At 46.5% G+C, this 22942-nt stretch overlaps 1 pseudogene; it reads left to right on the top strand.

The window, feature by feature from the left end:
- Nucleotides 1-19207: 19207 nt before the first annotated feature.
- Nucleotides 19208-20021, top strand: LOC111165233 (small ribosomal subunit protein eS1 pseudogene; annotated as a pseudogene).
- The last annotated feature ends 2921 nt before the right edge of the window (nt 20022-22942 follow it).

A 22942-nucleotide genomic window follows, 5' to 3' on the forward strand; every position in this document is an offset into this window, starting at 1 on the left:
TCTTTGCCGTTCTATCCAGCATGAACCACTGCTGCCCACACTTTAAAGGTCTTGCCAATCTGATGGGGATGAAATGATACTTCATTGTGATTTGAATGTGCATTTCCCCAATTACTGTGGAGGTGAAGCTTCTTATGTTTATTGGACACCTGGTGTCATTTATTTGTGAATTTCTAATTCATACCCTTTGTTGATTATCCTCCTGGCTGGCCTTTTCCTTACTGATTGTGGGAGTTCTTGATATATTCTGGATAGAGCTTGTGACGAGTCTTTTTACTTGGTTTATTGTGTCTTTTCTTGAACAATAGTTGTAATCTTAATTTAGGCAAATTTATTGTTTCCTTTATGGCTTGTGGGTTTGTTATTCTCTATTTTAAAAAACATTTCCTTATACCAATGTCAAAAATCTATAATCTTATGTTTACAGTCCCTTCCAAAAAGTTTTACATTCTACTTAAAATAAATTGTTTTTATTTTGCATTCCACTTTTTGTTTTCTGGTTTTTTTGTAATTAATTTTTATTGGAGTATAGTTGATTTACAATGTTGTGTTTCTGCTGTACAGCAGAGTGAATCAGTTCTACATATACATATATCCACTATTTTTTAGATTCTTTTCCATATAGGTCATTATGGAGTATTGAGTTCCCCGTGCTATACAGTAGGTTCTTATTAGTTATCTATTTTATATATAGTAGTGTATATATGTCAAGCCCAATTGCATTCCATCTTGAATTGTGACTTTTCCATATGGATAACCAATTACCCAACATTGTTTATTGAATGGTCTGTCCTTTCCTTATTAATGTCACCTCCGTCGTGTATCAGGTATTCAGATACATGTGAGTATATTTCTGGGCCCTCTGTTCTGTTCCATTGGTCTATTTGTCCATTCCTGCACTAATTCCTTTATGTCAATGGCTTTGTAATAGGTCTTAATAACTGGCAGGGTCGGTCTCTCCTCTTTGTTCTTCTTCAAAATCATTTTGGCCATTCTTTGGCCTTTTCTCTTCCGTATGAATTTTAGATCCAGCTTGTAAAGGTCTAGGATAATCCTTACTGAGATTTTGATGAGCATTTCATTAGATGTATATATTAATTTGGGAGACATCCTCATATTTATGGTACTGCATCATCCAATCCATGGGTCAGGTAGAGCTCTCCATTGATTCAGGTTTCCGTTTGTGTGGGATGTGGCGATGAACCGCAGAGCATCATTCCCAAAGAAATTTCCAGTGGAAGAGTAAAGAGCATCTAGAAAGTGATCACTGGGTGTGAGCAGAGTCGAATAGCAGGAAATGAAAGTAAGCTCTTCAAACCGATTGCTGAGGCTTGGCTAACCCAGGGATGGTAAACAAGCTCCTAGTCCACTTCCTAGTCCTGGAGCTAGTCCACTAAAGCAGGACCTCCGAGCCTGGGGCTCTGGGCTTCCTTCCCAACCTGGCCCTTTAGGCAGCTCCCAAATTAGTCAGAGCTGACACAGCAAGCAAAACTAGCCTAACCTCTCTGGAGGAGGCATTCCCTGGGACCCTTGAACAGCCCAACACTGGTGGCTCTGCAGGCCTGCACGGGGCTCTGAGCTTGCTGTCTTCCAAGATAGAAGTGCAGGCCATCAGACTTGTGATCTCCTCCTGTTTTAGAGATTGCTGCCTCCTGGAGAAATGGTAGATTTTATGCAACCCGTTAGCTCTGTAGACTGAATGGAGGTATAATTTGCTGCAGGATCTGGTTTTGACTTCATTCCAGCCACCAGTCTACTCTGTGTTGTTAAGGGTGCAGGAGCCCTTGAAATCTGGTCCCTGAGTGCCGGGCAGTGGAAGCTACTTAGTTCCTTACACCTTTTTTTTTTTTTTTTTTCGGTGTGCAGGCCTCTCACTGCTGTGGCCACGCAGGCTCAGCAGCCATGGCTCACGGGTCTAGCCACTCTGCGGCACGTGGGATCCTCCCGGACCAGGGCACGAACCCGTGTCCCCTGCATCGGCAGGCGAACGCTCAACCACTGCGCCACCAGGGAAGCCCTCCTTATACCTTTTATAAAAATGATCATTACAATGTATTATAAACAGATTAAAACAAAGACTTTTTTTTTTTTTTTTTTTTTATGCGATACGCGGGCCTCTCACTGTTGTGGCCTCTCCCGTCGCGGAGCACAGGCTCCTGACGCGCAGGCTCAGCGGCCATGGCTCACGGGCCCAGCCGCTCCGCAGCACGTGGGATCCTCCCGGACCGGGGTACGAACCCGTGTCCCCCACATAGGCAGGCGGACTCCCAACCACTGAGCCACCAGGGAAGCCCAAAACAAAGACTTTTTCAAAGACTTCTCCCTGCTCCCTTCTGGGCCCTTGGTGTCCGGTGCACAATAGGCGCTTACCTGATGCAGATTAGTTGGTGAACATTCATGAAGAATGTATCCTGTGTCAGGCCCTGGGTTCAATACTTAAGATCTGAACCCATTTAGTCCTCACCTGAGTGGCGTTATCATCTCCATAAAGGCTCAGGGAGCTAAAGTGACTCATCCAATCAAGGTCACACAGACAGTCTCTGATGGAGTTGTGAGCCAAGCTCTATGTACCTGTGACCGTGGAATCCAAGTCCAGTGCCGTATACCCACTTCTGCCTGTTACAGAAGGGAGGAGAGGAGGGAGGGCAGCAGGAAGAGGAGGGAAGGAGGAAGCCGAGAGAGAAAGACCAGGGAGAGCAGAAGGAAGGAGGCGGGTGGAGATGGAGGCTCCAGGCCTGCCCTCCTTCTCCTTTTCCTAGAGTCTGCGTCCCGGGGTGCTGGGAGTCTAGAAGCCCCATTGCAGCTGTCTTGCCAGGGTGCTCTTGTTTACCGTGGGAGGAAGGAGAGGAGAAGGTCAGACTTTCACAGCTGAGGATCCTCTCTGAAGGGGGAGGCACGGTTCTTTGAGGCCTAGTGGGTGTAGAGTGAAGGGGAGAATCCTGAGCCCGATAACCAAGGGTAGCCTTGCCCTTTAAGATGGGGACAGAAAAGCCATGTCGCCCTCATGACCTCTGTAGCCTGGGAGAAGGGCTCAGCTAAAGACCAAAGGGAGCACCAGAGAGATGATCTGAAGAGTATAATTTGGTTAAACATTATTTTAAGAAAAAGAACCCAAAACAAAAAGCCTCTTCCGGAATATAGAAATTATTTCTCTCTAAGCGTGGAACCCCTGAAATTTTTTTTCCTCTGTTCAGATATTCTATTATATGCACATATTACAGTGGATATAATTCCCTTTATTTTGCTTGATTTGCGGGGTATTGTTCAAAGATGCTCCCCACCGCTCAGTGGATGGATGGATGGTTGGGATGAGTGTGTATGTGCAGTGGGTGTAGCTGTGGCGGCTGCCGGGAGTGGCTGACTTCTCTGTGAGCACAGAGGGCAGGTGAGCTACTCATTACAAAAGGCGCATTACCTCAGCCGGGAAGGAACCACTCTGGACTTCGGACTTCACTTTCACCTTCCTCTTTCCTGCTCCCAGCTCCCCAGCACTCCGCCCTGCTCTGATAGCTGCTGAAGTTCTATGAGGTTGTCTCATACCCTGGGTTCTCCGGGGATATGGGCTTAATTAAAAACCAGTCCAGTTTATCCATCAGTAGGAAATAGGGCAGACAGGGTGCTGGTGCCAAAGCTCAAGTCAGCGCAGGAGGCAGCCGCGAGCTTCCTGTCGTGACTTGCTGGGCTCAGCTACCGGCACTGGGGACAGGGGTAGCAGGGCTGGGCCCTCTGGGGAGGTGACGGCTGGCTGTAGAGCTGGCAGGGGCTCTGGCAGGAAGACTCTCTGGCCTTTGTCATTAGGTGGGCAGCAGCATCTCAATTCTGAGGGGACTTTTGAAACAGGAAGTGGTTTTGGATTCAGGAGCACGATGCTGCCTGCAAGGGGGAAGATGAGAGAAGTGAGTGAAAGCTTAAAGTCCTAGCTAAATGGGGCCCAGGGGACTCCCCATTCACAGGGAAACCTGTGAGACTTGGAGCAAAAGCCCGGCTGCTCAGATTGAGCTGGGGAAAGGCTGGAGCTGAGAAGACAGGTGGCGTCCCTATGTACGGGCTTCCTCAGGACCACTTGGGTCACGAACACAGACATTAATATTCCCTCTCCCATTGCACAGATGGGGATCTTATTCACTGGGTGATGGTCCTGGGAGAAGGTACAGAGGACAGTTGAAGATCTCCAGCCTCTGCAGGTGAGCCTGGCTCAGGCAAGCAGAGACTGACATCTTCAGCCTCCCCGTATGGGTAACAAGGTGAGAATCTCAACTTGAACCTGTTAATCGTCTGATTTTCCCCTCCATGGCACCAGGTATTGACAAAGCACTTAACTAGCATTGACCCTATTAATTCACTTTTTAAATTAGACAATTACATTTCCTCATTCCCATGCTGAATAGCCCTTAGAAAAATGAAAAAGGGAAAACCCAGGTACAGAGGGGTAAAGGGGACCAGCTAATACCTCCCAGTTGGGCCCCCTCGTCCCCTCTTGGCAGGCAGAGATCATTGCTCAGTCTCTGCATTCTTTCCTGCTAAGCCCAGATAAGCTGATAATGCTCAGAGGGGCTCTGCTGGTCTTCCTCTCCAGTTGCTCAGTGCTTGCCAGTCTCTGGGATTATGTGAGAGGATGGACAGAAAGCAGTGCTGTAGGGAAGAAGGAACCATGTAAAACAAATCTGTCCTTTTATCCTTTGCCATAATAATGCTGTTCAGCTATGTCAGATTTTATTTCCCAAAGGTGGTCCTGGGACTTCCCTGGTGGTCCAGCAGTTAAGAATCCGCCTTCCAATGCAGGGGACACGGGTTTGATCCCTGGTCGGGGAACTAAGATCCCACATGCCACGGAGCGACTAAGCCTGCGTGCCGCAACTACAGAGCCCATGCCCCCTGGAGCCCACGCACTCTGGAGCCTGTGCCCCGCAACTAGAGAGAAGCCGCACACCGCAACAAAAGATCCTGTGTGCTGCAGCTAAGACCCAATGCAGCCATAAGTAAATAAATAAACAAAAAAAAAAAGGTTAAAAAAAAAAAGATGGTTCCAACAGTATCTCTCATCCTACATTCTCTTTTGAAATGTGATCTTGCCATTTCCCCATCAAGAGGTAACATCTATTTCTTTACCCTCTTGAATCTGGGAGGACCCTATAACTGTCTTGACCAGTAAAACATGGAGTAAGTGATGCCATACCAGAGCTGGCATGGCCCTTAACTGGCCTGGCAACTTCCTCTTACAACCCTTTGGAACCCAGTGGCCATGTTGTGAGAAGCCCACACCACGTGGAGATGTCACACACAGTCAACAGCCCCAGCTGAGCCCCTAGGTGACAGCCAGCACCAAGCGCCAGGTGTCCACGTGAGCCATCTCAGACACCCGCTGTCGTCGAACCTTCCGATGACTGTGACCCCAGCTGACCTCTGACTATAGGCATGTGAAGGACCCCAAGTGGGAATCACCCAGCTGAGACTAGTCAAGGCACAGAACCACGGAGATCATAATAAATTAGTATATGCTAAATTGTTTTAAGCCACTAAGTTTTGGGGTGCTTTGTTACTCAGCAATAGATAGCTGGAACAGAAATAGGCTACCCTAAAATGTATGCTGTAAAACAACTACCGTTTGTTATTTCTCATGAGTCTCTTTGCTCACGTGTCTTCAGGCGGTCGGCTGGGGGCTGGCTGCTCTGTCGTGGGCTCAGCTGGGGTGAGTCAGTTCTGCTCCATGTGACCTCTCATTCCCCAGCAGACTAACCCAGGCCGGTCTCAAGGGTCTAACAGACAGAGGAGAAGATACAAGGATTCTTAAGACCTAAACTTGAAGCTGGCATGCTATCACTTCCACTAAATATTGTTCAAAGCAACTCTCAAAGGCTCATATTCAAAGGGTGTGGAAATCAATTCTATTTCTTTATGGGAGGAATCACAAAGTTGCATTGCAGAGGGTGTGGATACTGGGTGGGTGGAGATTGTGACTGTTTTGCAGTCGGTCTATCCCCATATCCAATGAGGATATTAAGAAGTTTGCTGGGGGCTGTGAGATAGAAATCCCTCCTTTGTTTTGATTGATATCTTTAGTTAAATCTCTATCACTCAGTATTACTTTTCATTCTTTTAGTTTTCCAGCCTCTACATTGAGGTAAAGAGAAAAGAGCAGTGAGGAGTAGCTTTGAGGTGACCCGTCACCCTTGTCAAGTGCTGTAGCTTTGTGGTTTTCAACTGGTGCTCTGTGAAGCCCTGGGTTTCTGTGGTGGCTTCTCAACAGCTACCACGAAGGGAATAAATGTGTCTACGTGTGAGGTCCCCACCTTAACCAGGGCCACTGTGCTCTGACTTGTGATTTTCTTTGCAGAAATGTTATGCAGCTTTGAATAAATAAAAGACAAAGATTTGAAGTTCACTGAACTAGACCAACCTCTCCATCTTATAGAAAAGCAAACAGTCTTAGTGAAGTTGAGTATCTACTCCAAGTTACTCAGCAAATGAGTGTCTTGGCTGGTATTAGAACCACAGTCTTCTGACCCACCATTCACTCTAAAGCTAGATTTCCTAGCTTTTTCTCCCCTCTCTTCACTGGGTTCAAGATGGAAAGGGATTGCTGTAGCCTAACGGATAGAGGGGAAACTGAGGCAAGCAGAAGGGATATTCCTGACACTTTTTCAATTATTTACTTCCCCCAAAAGTGAGACCATTCATAGTCCTTGAGCTGCGAGTCTCAGTGACCCCCATTACACACACACACACACACACACACACACACACACACACACATGCCCTTACATGATCCCTACAAGGCTTGATCCCCAGAACCACAGACAATTCAGGGCATCATTTGGCAGGCAGGCAGGGCTGGCTGGTCAACCTCAAGGCTGAGCAGTGCACACTTGATGGAGTTGACTCGTACAAGGCAGATGGAGCTCCATCTGGGAGAAAAGCTCATTTCCCAGGAGAAGTCTTGGTCTTGCTTGGAGCCTGTGATCTCCTTGTTCTCCTTCCAGTGTGTTAATTCCATTTCTTCCTAAGTTAGATTTTTTAGGACATGAGCTATTTATAGCTCCTCCTAAGCCCTTTCCAGTCTGTTTCCTGTTCAAGTACTGCATTAGTCACCAGAAAGTGTCTCAGGCAATCTCTGGGTCCCTGCCTGCTCTCAGCAACAGGGAACAAGGATGCTAGTCAGATTCAGAGTGGTCCCGGTGGTGCAAGAAGGAGGCAGGGGACTGGGCAGGAAAGCAGAGGGAGCATCTCCTGGCCCCTCTCTGTGGCACGAAGCTCTGGGTCCTTATGTCTTCCTAGAGTTTACTTAGCCCTTAGAGACACAGAAGCCCTGCAGAGGCATCTCCATTTGGCTGCATATTTTTGCCATTACTTGATGACCTATTTGCATGCAGTTCCTTACAGAGAATTTCCTCCCAAGCCATATATGGTGATTTCATTGCACCACAAACTGACGTTTCTATTTGTAGTCAGTGATAGAGGCTCCTTCCCGACTTCGCCTGCCTGTCCCTATATCCCTCTTTTTTACTGTAGCCTACCTAGGCTGCTCTGAGCTTCCTCCAAGCTCAGGTGTCGCCAAGTGTGTTTGGTCCCAGGAGCTTACTAGCTGCCTCTGAGGGGAGGAGCCCTGAGCTGAGCTGAGATTTTGTATCCACAGGTCCAGGCAGCAGTGACCTCTGAGGCCAAGGAGCGGAAGAGGTGACTTCAGGCAAGGGAGTGGGCAAAGGGGGCAGCAACCAAGATCTACCTCCACAAATCCCTAGCAAAGGAGTTGAGTACAGGGTTTCTGACCCTGCCTTGCTGGGGACAAAGGAGAAAAATGTGGAGGAAAGTCTGATTCCATTTGCATAGCGAGTCATCAGGTGACAGCGTCCCAGAGACTAGGGTTTTTCAACGTTGGCCTCACCACCCCCCAAGCCCCAAACAAGGGACCCGAGTGCCTTGAACAAAGCTCCTGGGCTTCACGGGTGACTCAGTCTAGGCTCTGTCCTCGGGGGCAGTGGCCTCCTCAGTCCCAGCCTCAGCATTGCCCATCTCAGAGCAGCAATGCGTCACCTACTACCAGCCGGACACGGGCACCTGCTTTATTTATGCCAGGATGATTTATTATTATTAGCTCTATTTATGCTGAGTTCTGTGGAGAGAAACACTCTGAATTCTCAGAAAGGGTCTTGGTGAGAAGGTGCCTGAGCTAAACGCGACCCTCCTGGCTCACTCAGAGAGCTGGCATGCACACCGGCCCCCTGAGCGGAGGAAGTAGAGGAGGACGAAACCAGACATGAGACATGCGTAGCAGGCGCCAGCCTGGGCCAGCATATCAGGACTGCTCCTCAGCTGTGCTGCACACCGACAGTCTGGCACAACTCTTTTGATTTCCGTTCGGTTTCCATCCTAGGAAATTCATTACAGAATGTCTCCCACAGAGCACACTCAATGACATCCTTACGATGCAAGAGCCCAGGAGACCAATCAGGGACGGCTGAGTCAGGCTTAGTCAAGGATGAGATTGCTTCTGCCGGTGCTGGTGGCCTTGGGACTGATTCTCGGGGCAGGGTGGGGATGCAAGGACCAGGCAGGGATGTCCCTCCTCTAGGACCATGATGGTGGATTCTGAAGCAGAGAGCCTTGGAGAGTGAGACCCTTATCCAAGTTCTTCTTAAAACAAAGCCCTCTCACCCTTTCATTTTTTAAATTCTGAAAATTAACATACATACAGAAAAGTGCATAGAACATTATACATTCTAATAAATAACTGTAAAGCAAATGCCCGCGTACTCACCACTGACATCAAGAAATGAAACATTGCCAGCACTCTGAAGCCCTTTGCGTATCTCTATTTGATCACACTCTCCCTCTCCCTTAGATTTTTATGGCATTTACTTCTTTTTCTTTTAGTTTTACCACCTAAGTTTGCAGTCCTAAAAAAACAGTTTTGTTTTGCCTGTTTTGAGCTTTACATGAATAGAATCACGTTGGGGTTTCTGTCTGGCTTCTTTTGCTCGGTTGTGTTTATGGGAGTCATCTACATTGTTATATGCAGCTGTAGTACCCTCATCTTCATAGCCGTATAGTATTCTGCTACGTGGGTATACCAAATATATTTATCCATACTACCGTTGGTGAGCATTTTGAGTTGTTTTCAGATTTTGACTGTTATGACAGTGGTGTAGTGGGCATTCTTGGTATGTATATCCTGGTGCCATGTGCATGTACTTCCCCAGGGTTTATACCTAAATGTGGAATTGCTGGGTCAAAGGATATGCATGTCTTCACCTTTACTAGATACACTAACAAATGGTTTTCCAAGTGGCTGCCTGCCTCTTGCCCTCTCTCTGTTGCACAATTGTAGCAGCTGTGCTGAGGGAAGGAAGCCACAGGCCCAGAATTGCTGGTCCCAAGAGATGCTCCAGGAAGGAGAACTTCTACTGAGAAATCAATATGTGTGCGTCTTTGTTTCTTTCCATGTTTCACTTATAGGGCCCGTCAACCCCTGCCTCACTGTCCCAGCCTCTGCTGTGACAGCTCCCCATAGCTGTGCCCATTACTTCCCTGACCTCAGACTCATTTCACTGTGGTTCCCAGACTAATCTAGTCAGGACATGGAAGGCAGTTGTCCTCTGAAGGTTATTCCAAGGGGTAGTGGGACCCCAGCTATCAGACAGGAAGCCAAGGGAGATTATACAGGGCAGGGGCTTGAGCAGGGCTGGTGGCAGGGTGGCACTGTCATGTCTGGAATCTGAGGGCCGATGGCAGCCGGGAACAAGCAGGGAGTAGGAGAGATTAGGTCCTCACTAGGCCCAGAGACCTGGGACGGACCTAGGCTACCTTCAGCACAGCATGCCACTGAGGGAATTTTTTTTTTTAATTTAATGCCCCACAATTTTTTTTTAATTTATTGAATGCTTCATTGTACCAGGCACTATGTCAAGCCTTTATTTATTTATTTACTTATTTTTTGGCCTCGCTGGCATGCGGGATCTTGTCCCCAGGTAGAACCCACACCCCCTGCTGTGGAAGTGTGGAGTCTTAACCACTGGACCACCAAGGAAGTCCCAGGGATCTTTATATTGAGGCAAAAATCCCAACTTGAATACTCTTAAACAAAAAGGGGAATTTATTGGCTTTTAACAAAATCTAATGAGAGGTCTGCCTTCAGGAGAAGCTTGATTCAGAAGGTCCAGCCATGTCATCAATGGAACATCTTGCCTCTGCTTTAAGAGAGACAGTAGTTGCTAAGATGTGGTAAGATGAAGCTCCATAGAAAAGATAAGATTCTGGAACAGGAATGGAAACCAGCAGCCCTGGCTGAGGCCAGGTCTCTGCATCTATAACTGGAGACAACTTGGGGAGTTATCCTCCATTTTTAGGTATAGTGAGTGGCCCCAGAATGTTCCTAATGCCTGAGGAAACATTCTTAAACTTGGGGATTGGCAGACTCACACAACCCTATAGAAGCATGTGTGCACCCTCAGATTCTTGAAAAAATTAATGTATTACCAGTCTGAGCAGCTGGGAGGGTACTCTCAGAGAGGAAAGAAAAAGTGAATGTTCTTACTAGACATGAAAAATTTGAATATATTTTCTATCTTAGACATTAGGAACCAAGGTGTGATTTGAGATTTGGCACAACTTTCAGGTAGGTGAGGAGATTTAGATTCTTACACGCTATCGGAATTTCTGGGACATTTCTATGTTGTGTGAGACCAAAGGGACAGAATATTTGAACTCAGGGCTGTCTTGGAAATCTTAGAGGTACGGTAGCAGCACTGATTTTCAATAACATTTATTATTATTTTTAAAATACAGAAATAAAGTATAAAAACCAATTGGTCCAAAATTCCACTGATAACCTCTCTGGCATTTTTCAAAAATAACACCTCTGCACGCTATTCGTATAGAACGGTATAAAATGGAAACGCGAAATCCTCTTCCTTAGCCTCCCCTTCCCACTGGGACCCACAAGTCAGAATTCCTTATGCGATTTTCAGAAAATTGTTTCTTCAACAGTCAAACCCAGAGTAAGAAGGACTGGTGAATTGCTCTGTTAGCTGTCTCACCTAAATGAGGGGAGACCCAAAGCATTACAGGCCCTCTGGTCTCCTGTCTAATGGGCCTCGATACCCTCATTCCAGATCGTGGACTCGGCTACCTGGATCTAGGTGATGGACTCAGCTCCCTGGCTCCAGGAAGCCTCCCCTGTGGGCTGAGCTACACTGACCCTTCTCCCCTCTTCCTCTGCCCCACCCCTCTCCCGCTCCATCCCTACCTTTCACCAGGGCATCCTGTCCTAAGAAAGCTCACAGCAGGGGAATATTTACTAAATGAGAACACCCTGAAGGGAAAGACTTTCCTACTTGATTACATGTCTGGCTCTCTGGAACATCTTCGCTCTATTTTTTCCACGGTGATTCATCCAGAGATCATCAGAGACAGCCTGCTTGGGGAAGATGCCATTGTTCTTCCCAAGCTTTGATCAGGGTTATGCAACCTTGTGCTGGTTTGTGTTTAGAAGCCTCCTCACTTTCCCCTTGCCACTTGTCCCCAAAATTTAGGGAAGGAGAGTGTATAGTGCCTGGGTTTACATTAGCATGAAATATGTTGCCTTAAGAGTTGAGTCACATGTACCCATAAATATGCCTTTGCATGACATTGGGCCTGGAAGTGAGGTTCTCAAAAATTCTCATTTATGGGCTTCCCTGGTCGTGCAGTGGTTGCGAGTCCGCCTGCCGATGCAGGGGACACAGGTTCGTGCCCCGGTCCGGGAAGATCCCACATGCCATGGAGCGGCTGGGCCCGTGAGCCATGGCCGCTGAGCCTGCGTGTCCGGAGCCTGTGCTCCACAACAGGAGAGGCCACAACAGTGAGAGGCCCACGTACCGCAAAAAAAAAAAAAAATCTCATTTATTCATTCACTGTATAATTACTGAGAGTTTACTTTCTACTAGGCACTGTGCTAGACCTTCAGGCCGAGAAAGAGAGCGAGACAGCTCAGGCGTACGGACAGCGTGCTCAGAGGGGCAAGTATCTGAGGGTAAATACGAATGACTCCTTATAATTAGATTTTAGAGTAAGTGAAGGCCGGTGACAAGAACTAGGCTGGAAAGGTAAATGGGGTGCTGAAGAACCTTGAATCCCAAGATCATCAACTTGGACTTTATTTTAAAGTCTGTGGGAACCTCTGTGGTTTTGAGGAGAACTGAATCATTCAGGGATGCAACAGAAAGAGATGACACACTCAGATGAGGAAAATTTGAGGAGTGTTAAACAGAAAGGCTATTTACTAAGGTTTGGGTAAGTATAATGCCATACTTGAAGCAAGGAACTTGAGGGCTGTTGGTAGGAAGGGGGGAGGGGAAGGGGCAGTTACTGAGAGAGTCATGCGAAGGTCACCTTGAGAGGAGCTGTGGCCTTTCTTAAAGGGGACTCCACAGTGAGGAGGCGTAAAGACCCCAACCTCACTTTCCTCCCCCTTTGACTTCCAGCTGGTACTCCCCATTGGCCAGATCCAACCAGAAGCTAGAAGCCAAGGGAGGCCATTGTCGTGGTCCATACAGGTTAGTCCCCAGGACCAAGAGTGGGATAGAGTGGATTTGCAGGGGCAGACAGAAGATGTCCTGCCTAGCAGTGGTGTGATGAGATGAACAACTCCACAAGACCATCTTGAGCGGGATGGAGGATGAATAGAGGCAGGGGGATGGGGACAGGAAGAGAGTACAGGGCTCTGAACTAACATGGGTCACGGAGATGGGGAAGAAGGGAAAGGTTAAGTGATACTGAAGAAGTGGAACAGGCAAGACTTGTTGAATAAGGACAAGGGGGGCATCTAGAGTAGCCTGGGTACTTGGGTGGGTGGTGACACCATTACCTAGGAGAGGGTTCAAGTCCAAGGTCAGGTGCTGTTACTGGAGAAAAATCACTCTTTTCCAGTGGCAAAGGCAACTGTGAGCTGAAGCACCCCTCTGCTTCCTGCTCTGGTCAGAATGACAATGGCTTCTGACATCCTTCTTCTTCCATTCTGTACCCTTTTTCTCTACCACTTCGAAGTCCTCAAACACCTACTTTCACAGGGGTCTGACCTTCTCAAAGTGTCCAGGCTGCAAACTGATTTCCCTGACTTCACTGCTCTCCCCTTTCCACTGGTCAAAACCCAGTCCTTTTTTTTTTTTTTTTTTGCAGTACGCGGGCCTCTCACTGTTGTGGCCTCTCCCATTGCGGAGCACAGGCTCCGGACGCGCAGGCTCAGCGGCCATGGCTCACGGGCCCAGCCGCTCCGCGGCATGTGGGATCTTCCCAGACTGGGGCACGAACCCGTGTCCCCTGCATCGGCAGGCGGACTCTCAACCACTGCGCCACCAGGGGAGCCCAAAACCCAGTCCTTTTTAATGGGAAAAACAATTACAATAAAAAGTGGCTGACTGCTAGCTCTCTGAGGAGGTAGATGCCCATTTTTAAAGGATATACTCTGATGAATTCATAGTTAATAGACTATGAGAAGGAGATTTTTATTTTTAACCCTGGACGCTCCCAGGGGCACTCTGAAACCCCAACTTCACCCAGTCCCACCATCTCAGAAAAGCAAGGTAAGTGATGTAGTGTCTCCTCCACAGGATGGCAGCCCTTAATCTGGCATTATGTATTACTCAGGGCTTTTCAATGGTGGGTGCAGATTTTAAGTTTGGCTTCTAAGAAGTGTGTGATATGTTTGGGATTGGGTAGACCTAACATATTCTAAAACAACAAGGCAACTTTGGTTAAGTTTTGTGAGTAGGGTATCCAGAGTCCCCTCCACCCGCAACACAGTGACATCCAGTCGTCCTGCCCATGGGCAGCTGCCTTGAAGGGGAGAGAACCCCAGAAGGCCGCCCCCAACACAGGAGAGGGGTAATGGAAGGTGGGAGCGAGGGAGGTGATGTTGCTAGGCAGTCGGCTGCTGTCCTGCATTGCCCTGGTCATGCCAGTTTGTGTGTACAAGGCGGGTGCTCATGGGTACTCGCTGAGCATCCGTGTAAGCAGGCTGGACTTTTTTCACCATGATGCATTCCTGGAAACCATGTCATAATGTGATTTGTCAGAATTTCTCAGAGGAACAGCATTGGTTCTCCTTGAGGGGTTGTATTCCTGACTAAAGATGCAGCCAGAGATAAATCATAACTGTGATCAACAATCTGTCATAAGCAGAAGGTACAAGTGCCCAAATATCCTCAGTGAGTTCTAGGGCTAAACTTACCCTACAAACCTCACCAGGAAACTATTACCTGACCCCACGTGAGCCTCCAAGTACTATGTTCATTCATTCACTCATTCAGTCATTCGAGAGCTGTAGGGGTCATTGTGGTTCACTCCCAGCACCAATTTCACTTCAGATAACTAGTCTTTGAAGCCAACGTTATGAGTTGTAGTCCTAACCCCTACCACCTCAGAATGTGACCTCTTTGGGAAACAGGCTCTTAACAGAGGTAATCAAGTTAAAATAAGGTCATTAAGGTGCGCCTTAATCCGATATGACTGGGGTGTTCTTATCAAAAGGGGAAATTTGGGCACAGAGACACACACGCACAGAGGGAAGATGATGTGAAGACGCAGGGAGAAGGCCACGTGAAGACGGAGGCTAGGAGTGATGCATCTACGGGCCAAGGAATGTCAAGGATTTGGGGCAAACCACCAAAAGCTAGGAAGAGGCAAGCCAAGATTTTCATTCAGGTTTCAGAGGGAGCATGGCACTGCCAACACATTGATCTAGGACTTCTAGTCTCCAGAACTGTGAGACAATACACTTCTGTGGCTTTAAGCCATCCAACATGTGGTATTTTACTATGGCAGCCCCAGGAAACTAGTATGAGCAACCGTGGTAATCCCACCCTCTTGGCCCAGTTATGGCCAAAGAGCTATAAAAGGGGAAGACTGCTGGGCTAGAGTCTGAGAACAGTTTCTTCTCTTCCCTCTACAGGTGCCTGGCTGTGACTCTGGGAATTGCTGCAGTCATCATACTGTAAGCCTAAAGGGCAAAGCCCTCATGGAGGAGGGCAGAGGTCGGATGGTAAGGATCTGGGGCAGGTGACCTTGTTGAGTTGCTCCTTCAGCCAAGCTAGAGGGAGCCCAGCCTCTGCAGTTCTGTCAGGTGTGATGATACGATTCCCTGTGGTTTAAGGCAGAAGGTGAAGTAAAGTCTCCTCACTGACACCAGTGTCCTCCACATGTGGCCATTGTGGATTGACTGTCACATGTGCTCAGCACTTCTCCCTGCCACCTTCCGCATGCAATGAGCCTCCAGCCCCCTCTCAACCTCTATCTTACATCTCACTATTAACTGTGGTGGATGATTTGCAAAGATAGCTGCAATAATCCCTCTTATCCTGTAGTTTGCAATGCAACTTTGCTGCCCCTCCCATCAACAGGTGGGGTTTATTTCTCCATCCCTTAAATCCAGGCTTGGCCATGTGAGCTGCCCTGGCCAATGGGAAATTAGTAAATGAGACACAAGCAGAGGCTTCAGAAGCGCTTGTGAATTAGGGCTTATCTTTTGGCTGCAGTTGGAACCCTGGGACCATGATGCAAATGGGCCTGTGCTAGCCTGCTGGTAAGTCCACATGGAGGAGAACTGAGGCACTCCAGCTGACAGCCAGTACTACCTGTCAGATGTATGAGATGTGTGTGATGGATCTTGGATCATTCAACATTAGTCAACTGCCCATAACTGCAGCCACATGAGTGACCCCAGGTGAGAGCAGCAGAAGATCCACTGAGCTGAATCCAGCCTGAATTGCTGATTCACAGAACCACAAGCAAATAAAATGGCTGCTGTTTTAAGTGACTAAGTTTTGGGGTAGTTTGTTATACAGCAATATCTAGCTGACACACTGACAGACAATCCCCAATCTGGCACAATTCCCTCAGAGTCATCCACATGCCAGGCACTGTGCCAGGCACTGTGGATACGATCATGAGAAACAACAGACCTGCTCTCTGGTCTCTTGGGAGAATTTAGGATATTATTAGGTGCCAGGCACTGTGCCAAAAGCTTTAGATATGTTAACCCAGATGAGAAGTTTATACAGTTGTCACCCCTATCTTCCTACTGAGGAAACCAAATCTCAGAAAGTAAGAAAAGGGACTTCCCTGGTGGCACAGTGGCAGGGGACATGGGTTCGATCCCTGGTCCGGGAAGATCCCACATGCTGCAGAGCAACTAAGCCTGTGCGCCACAACTACTGAGCCCGCATGCCACAACTACTGAAGCCCGTGTGCCTAGAGCCCATGCTCCACAGCAAGAGAAGCCACCACAATGAGAAGCCCATGCACCACAACGAAAAGTAGCCCCTGCTCTCCACAACTAGAGAAAGCCCGCACGCAGCAACAAAGACCCAACGCAGTCAAATAAATAAATAAATAAATAAAATTTAAAAAAACAAAGTAAGGAAGGGCTTCCCTGGTGGTGCAGTGGTTGAGAGTCTGCCTGCCGATGCAGGGGACACAGGTTCGTGCCCCGGTCGGGAAGATCCCACATGCCGCGGAGCGTCTGGGCCTGTGAACCATGGCCGCTGAGCCTGCGCGTCCGGAGCCTGTGCTCCGCAATGGGAGAGGCCACAACAGTGAGAGGCCCGCGTACCAAAAAAAAAAAAGAAAAGAAAAAAAAAAAGAAATGATCTAAATGTTTGTTGGGGGAGAAGGGTCTCAAAATCTGCAAACTGCCAAGATTTACTAAGGGTCTCAAAAGAGTTAACCTAACTTATTGAGGGACAGTGACCCATTAGAGCCCTTTGGGGGAGGATGGCTAGGATGGCACTGATACATGAGAGACAGCCGAAAGAAATGGTGACATTCATCTTGAAAAGCATGCAGGTGGCCACTGTTTTCAAATCTCTGGATGGCTGCAATGGGGAAGAGGAGGGGGCTTGTTCAGAGGGCGCCCTACAGATGAGGACAATGAAGGAAGGCCACATGGAGGTGGATGGCAGCCAGCTGAGGAAGAGCCAAGAGCCATCCAGACATAGGACAGGCTGGCCTGTAAGATGGTGAGCTCCCCACCCCTGGAAGTATCCAAATATCCATTCTTTCATTTGCTCTATCAACATATATGAATTGTGGTCCAGCAATACTTTGAGCACCAGACAGGCAAGGTTCCTGCTGTCAGGAAGCTTGCATTTTAGTGGGGAAGACAAAAAAAAATTTTAATTATAAAAAAAAAATTAAATAGGGTCGTGGGAGAGTACATTCTGGGTGGCTCCTTTGGACTGGGTCATAGGGGTAAATATCAAGCAGAAGCAGAATGGTGTCTTAGCAAGGAGGGTGTTAAGGGAACATCAGGTCCCTAGGGACCTTTGAAACCCCCTCCATTCTGAGTCCATGATCTCACATAATACTACTTGCACATTTGTTCCCTAGTGACTACCAGGTGAGCCTCCCCAGAAGGCGGATATGGCTGAAGGAACCTTGACCTGAGCCCCCCGTGCATGCATGGTCAGGGCCGGGGGGTCCCAGGCACAGTGGGGTGGTGGCTTCCTTTATTTCCGGCTGCCACCTCGCTGCGTTTTGCCTGCCTTGCAGGCTTGATTGCATAACTGCTGGGCTTGGTTTTATAGCACAGCACAGCACGCAGCTTGTAAATCTTCTCTCACATCATGAAATGCCAGTAATTTCACAGCCAGGGATTCCTGTTCTCATAAAGTCCTCCCACCAGCAGACTTGCATCTAAAAGTGTCCTCTGGATGGATGAATTGATGTCAGAGCTGCTCTGGAGCCAGACACTGAGGCAGGCAGCCTCTGCCACCCCCTTAGCTCCCCTGAAGCCCCTAGAAGTGAAGGTCATGACTGCTAGGCACGGCCCCCTGGACACAGCTCCTGGGAAGCAGAGAATATGGCAGCCCCACATTGGGAACTGAGGCACATTTATCTTCAAGCCTATTTGAGGGGGAAAACACACTTCTAAGCAATATGCACAGTTGTAATCCATGTGGGGAAACATCCACTTACATTTATATTTGCCAGTGACTCTCTCAACCCTGGCTCCTATTAGAGTGACCTGTAGAGTTTTTAAAAGATAAGCTTACAGAAAGAGGCATTTCCCATGGAGATTCTGACCCAGTAGAATCTAGAATCTAGAAAGGGGCCCCTGCATCTGTAGGTTTCACAGGTAAACATGTGCCTCCTAATTCATGAGAAAACGAACAAGGACATGTGGCAGCCTTCTAAAATGGTCCCGTGATCCCCACTCCCCTTGTGAGTGGGCTGGACCTAGTGACTCACTTCTATGCATAGAACAGGGAGCAAAATGATGGAATGTCACTTCCAAGACTAGGTTACAAGAGGACTATGGCTTCTGATGGGCGCCCTACCTCCTTCTCTTCCTCTCAGGGAAGGTAGCTGTCATGTTGCGAGTTGCTTATGGGGAGACCCATGTGGCAAGGAGTCGATGTCCCCAACCAACAGCCAGCGAGGACTTGAGGGCTGCCGACAGCCACGTAAGTGAGTTCAGAGACGCGTTCTCTCCCTATCGAGCCTTGAAATGACTGCTGTCCCACTGACAACTTGATTGCAGCCTTGTGAGTGATCCTGAGACAAAGGCACCCAGAAAAGTGCTCCCAGGTTCCTGATCCACAGAAACTTTGAGATAATAAATATGTTTTGGGGGTAATTTGTTAGAAAGCAATAGATAACCAATATACACATATGCAACAAAACATTCATGGTGGCTTAATTCTGCTAGTGCGATTATAAGTGACCTGTATTTTCCTCCTTTTGTTCATCTATATTTTCTAATTTTTTAAAATTACCATGGATTATATTCAAAATGAAAAAACAAAAATCATTTTCAGGGCTTCCCTGGTGGCGCAGTGGTTGAGAGTCTGCCTGCCAGTGCAGGGGACACGGGTTCGTGCCCCGGCCCGGGAAGATCCCACATGCCGCGGAGCGGCTGGGTCCGTGAGCCATGGCCACTGAGCCTGCGCGTCCGGAGCCTGTGCTCCGCAACGGGAGAGGCCACAGCAGTGAGGGGCCTGCGTACCGCAACAACAACAAAAAAAAAATCATTTTCAAATTATGTTCAGTAAAACTTCTAGAGGAAATCATTGGAGAAAAAAAATCTTTGCGACTTTATGTAAGGCAAAGCTTTCGTAGACAAGTCACAAAAAAGGGTAATCCAAAAAAAATAAATTGGACTTTATCAAAATTAAAAACTTTTGCTCTTCAACAAACATCATTTAAAAATATGATAGCCTTTTGGCTCTCAGAGCAGCACCATGGCGGTCGGAAAGAAGAAGCGCCTTACAAAAGGCGGTAAAAAGGGAGCCAAGAAGAAAGTGGTTGACCCATTTTCTAAGAAAGATTGGTATGATGTGAAAGCACCAGCTATGTTCAATGTAAGAAATATTGGGAAAACACTAGTCATTAGAACTCAAGGAACCAAAATCACATCTGATGGCCTCAAGGGTTGTGTGTTTGAAGTGAGCCTTGCTGATCTGCAGAATGATGAAGTTGCATTTAGAAAATTCAAGCTTATTACTGAGGATGTTCAGGGCAAAAACTGCCTGACTAATTTCCATGGCATGGACCTTGCCCGTGACAAAATGTGCTCCATGGTCAAAAAATGGCAGACCATGACTGAAGCTCACGTTGATGTCAAGACTACCCATGGTTATTTGCTTCGTCTCTTCTGTGTGGGTTTTACTAAAAAACACAACAATCAGATTCGGAAGGCCTCTTATGCCCAGCACCAGCAGGTCCGCCAGATCCACAAGGAGATGATGGAAATCATGACCCGAGAGGTGGAGACAAATGACTTGAAAGAGGTGGTCAATAAATTGATTCCAGACAGCATTGGAAAAGACATAGAAAAGGCCTGCCAATCTATTTATCCACTCCATGATGTCTTTGTTAGAAAAGTAAAAATGCTGAAGAAACCCAAGTTTGAATTGGGAAAACTCATGGAGCTACAAGGTGAAGGTAGTAGTTCTGGAAAAGCTACTGGGGATGAGGCAGGTGCTAAAGTTGAACGAGCTGATGGATATGAGCCACCAGTCCAAGAATCTGTTTAAAAATCAGACTTTTAATGGTGACAAAAGACCTCATTTGTGATATTTAAAAAAATAAAAATAATAAAATAATAAAAATATGATAGACAAGCCAAAGATAGGGAGAAAAGATTTGTAAATTATATATCTGATAAAGGATTTTTTCCAGAATGTATAAAGAACAACAAAAGACATACAACTCAATTAAAAAATGATGCGCTTCCCTGGTGACGCAGTGGTTGAGAGTCCGCCTGCCAACGCAGGGGACACGGGTTCGTGCCCCGGTCCAGGAAGATCCCACATGCCGCGGAGCGGCTGGGCCCGTGAGCCATGGCCGCTGAGCCTGCGTGTGCGGAGCCTGCGCTCCGCAACGGGAGAGGCCACAACAGTGAGAGGCCCGCGTACCGCAAAAAAAAAAAAAAAGAGCAAAAGATTCAAATAGACATTTCTCCAAAGAAGATATACAAATGGCTAAGAAGCACATGAAACGATGCTCAACATCATTAGTCATTAAGAAAATGTGAATTCAAGCCACAAAGAGATACTAATGCATGCCTATCAGAATGGCAATAATCAAAACGACAAGTGTTGGTGAGGATGTGAAACAAGTGTAACCTTGATACATTGCTAGTGAGAAGGTAAAATGATGCAGCTACTTTGGAAAATACTTGGTGATTTCTTACAAAAATTTAATAAAAGCTTACCATATGACCCACTCCTAGGTATCTACTCAAGAGAAATGGGTAAAAACATGTCCACACAGAGACTTGTAGGTAAATATTCATAGCTATGTTATTCTTAATAGGCGAAAACTGGAAACAATCCACATTTCCACCAACAGATAAATAGATGAACAAGATGTGGTGTATCCATACAATGAGATACTACTCAGCAATAAAAAGGAACAAAGTCCTAATTCATGCTGTATCACTGGATCACAGAAACAGTGTGCTAAGTAAAAGCAGTCATGTAGAAAAAGAGTACATATTGTATGATTCTGTTTATATGAAATGTCCAGAAAGGGCAAATCTATATATCAAGGAGATCAGTGATTGTTTGGGGCTGGAGTGGGAGTGAGTTTGACAGTAAAAGAACTTGAGGAAATGTTTTATGGTGACAAGTATGCTCTAAAACTGGATTGCGGAGGTGATTGCATGACTGTATAACTTTGTTAAAAAGCATTGAATTATTCACTTACAATGGGTGAGTTTTATGTTTTCTAAATTATACCGCAATAAAGCTGTAAAAATGTTATGTGTTTAGCCTTAAACCCAGTAATTTCAGGCCAAGAGCATAATCTGAAAGCTACACAAAGTCTTATGTCAAGTATGTCCATAACTGTGGGGTTTTTTTCTGAATTTTATTTTATTTATTTTTTTATACAGCAGGTTCTTATTAGTTACCTATTTTATACATATTAGTGTATATATGTCAATCCCAATCAACAGTGTTTTCTTTAGGTTAATGAAAAACTAGAAAAAAATCTGAGTGCTTAGTAATAGATAATAAATGATCAGTAAGTGGTGACCTACTTGAGAGAATAGTATGCAGCCGTTAAAAATGGTATTTACAAAGAATTTTTAACAACCTTGGGGAAGTGCTTAGGATAGAGTGCAAAATGGCCAGATTTCTCCGAAAGGAAAAAGAGTCTATGTAAAGCTGTTCATTTTTAAACATAGTTGAATTTGTTCTGTGAACGTGTCTATATGTGCAGCATAACCAGATGCGTACCTGACTATAGTTGTTTTTCCTTCTGCACATTTATATACAAGAACTGCTGGTGCCTATAAGTCAGTTCTATTTTCTTCTGTCCTTCATTATCTTTTCTGTTTTTTTTTGTTTTTCAAAAGGAATGTGTTTATTTTAAAATCTGGAGAAAAAAGTTGTTTAAAGAAAAGAAAACAATGGCAGCCGCTCCTTGCCTGTCAGAGGAGAGGCTGAGGTTTCTTGAGTGAGGGCTACACCCTGGCCTAAACAAAATGATGTAGAGGGCTTATCCAGCTGCTGGTAAATGGCAGTGAACACACCTGGAAACAGCTGTCTGAGTCCCATTCATCCCAGCGCGGACTCAGCAGCCAGTTAGAGATGCAGGAACAGGGCAGGGCCTGATGCAAGAACAAGTTCCTCCTCATCCGCCAAGAGGAGGAGGTACTCCTGCCATGGAGAGTCCCCCAGGGCTGGTTTCCTTGTCACTGCAGGGTGATAGGCAGGACAGGGAGTGATGACCTTAGAAACAGTTGCATGAGACTTAATAGAAACTGCTGGAAACCCAGGTCTACAAGCTGTGGCATCATGGAGACAGCCTAAACACTGGGGACTTCTCAAACCAGGGTTTGAGCCCTGGCCCTGCTGTGGAAACCATGCTCTGTGGGGTCTGGGACAAACTACTGATCTTCACAGAATCTCAGTTTCCCCATCTGTAAAGTGGGGACAATTAGATTACCTACTTCCAAATGGAAATCTATATCATTGGTTAGTAAGATGCAAGGAATAACGGGTTTGTGTTAGTTCCCCAGGGCTGCTGCAACAAATTATCACAACCTGGGTGACTGAAAAATAAAACAGAAAATTCTCTCAAGTTCTGGAGGCTAGAAGTCCAAAATTAAAGTGTTGGCAGGGACTGCTCTCCCCAGAGGCTCTGGAGAAGACCTTGTCTGGCTTGTTCATGGCAGAATCCCCAGTGCCTAGAATAGAAACTGGTACATGATAGATACCCAGTAGAATTTGTACAAAGAATGAACTGGTTAATAATTAGGAGGACGGTGGATTCATTGTTGTTTTATTTTATGATAACCTCTTTTTTTCTAAATTAAAAAGTGACACATATTCATTTTATAAAATATCAAAAACATGTACAAGCAGAAAGAATAAAATGTACCAGAATCACACCTTTTACAGATAAACTACTGCTAGTATTTTTGCATATAGTTCTCCAACATTTATACTGTAACATTTTTTTA

Source organism: Delphinapterus leucas, chromosome 7 (assembly GCF_059928025.1).
Source record: "Delphinapterus leucas isolate spDelLeu-1000000601 "Yukka" chromosome 7, BTC_Dleu_Yukka2, whole genome shotgun sequence".
Lineage (NCBI taxonomy): Eukaryota > Metazoa > Chordata > Mammalia > Artiodactyla > Monodontidae > Delphinapterus > Delphinapterus leucas.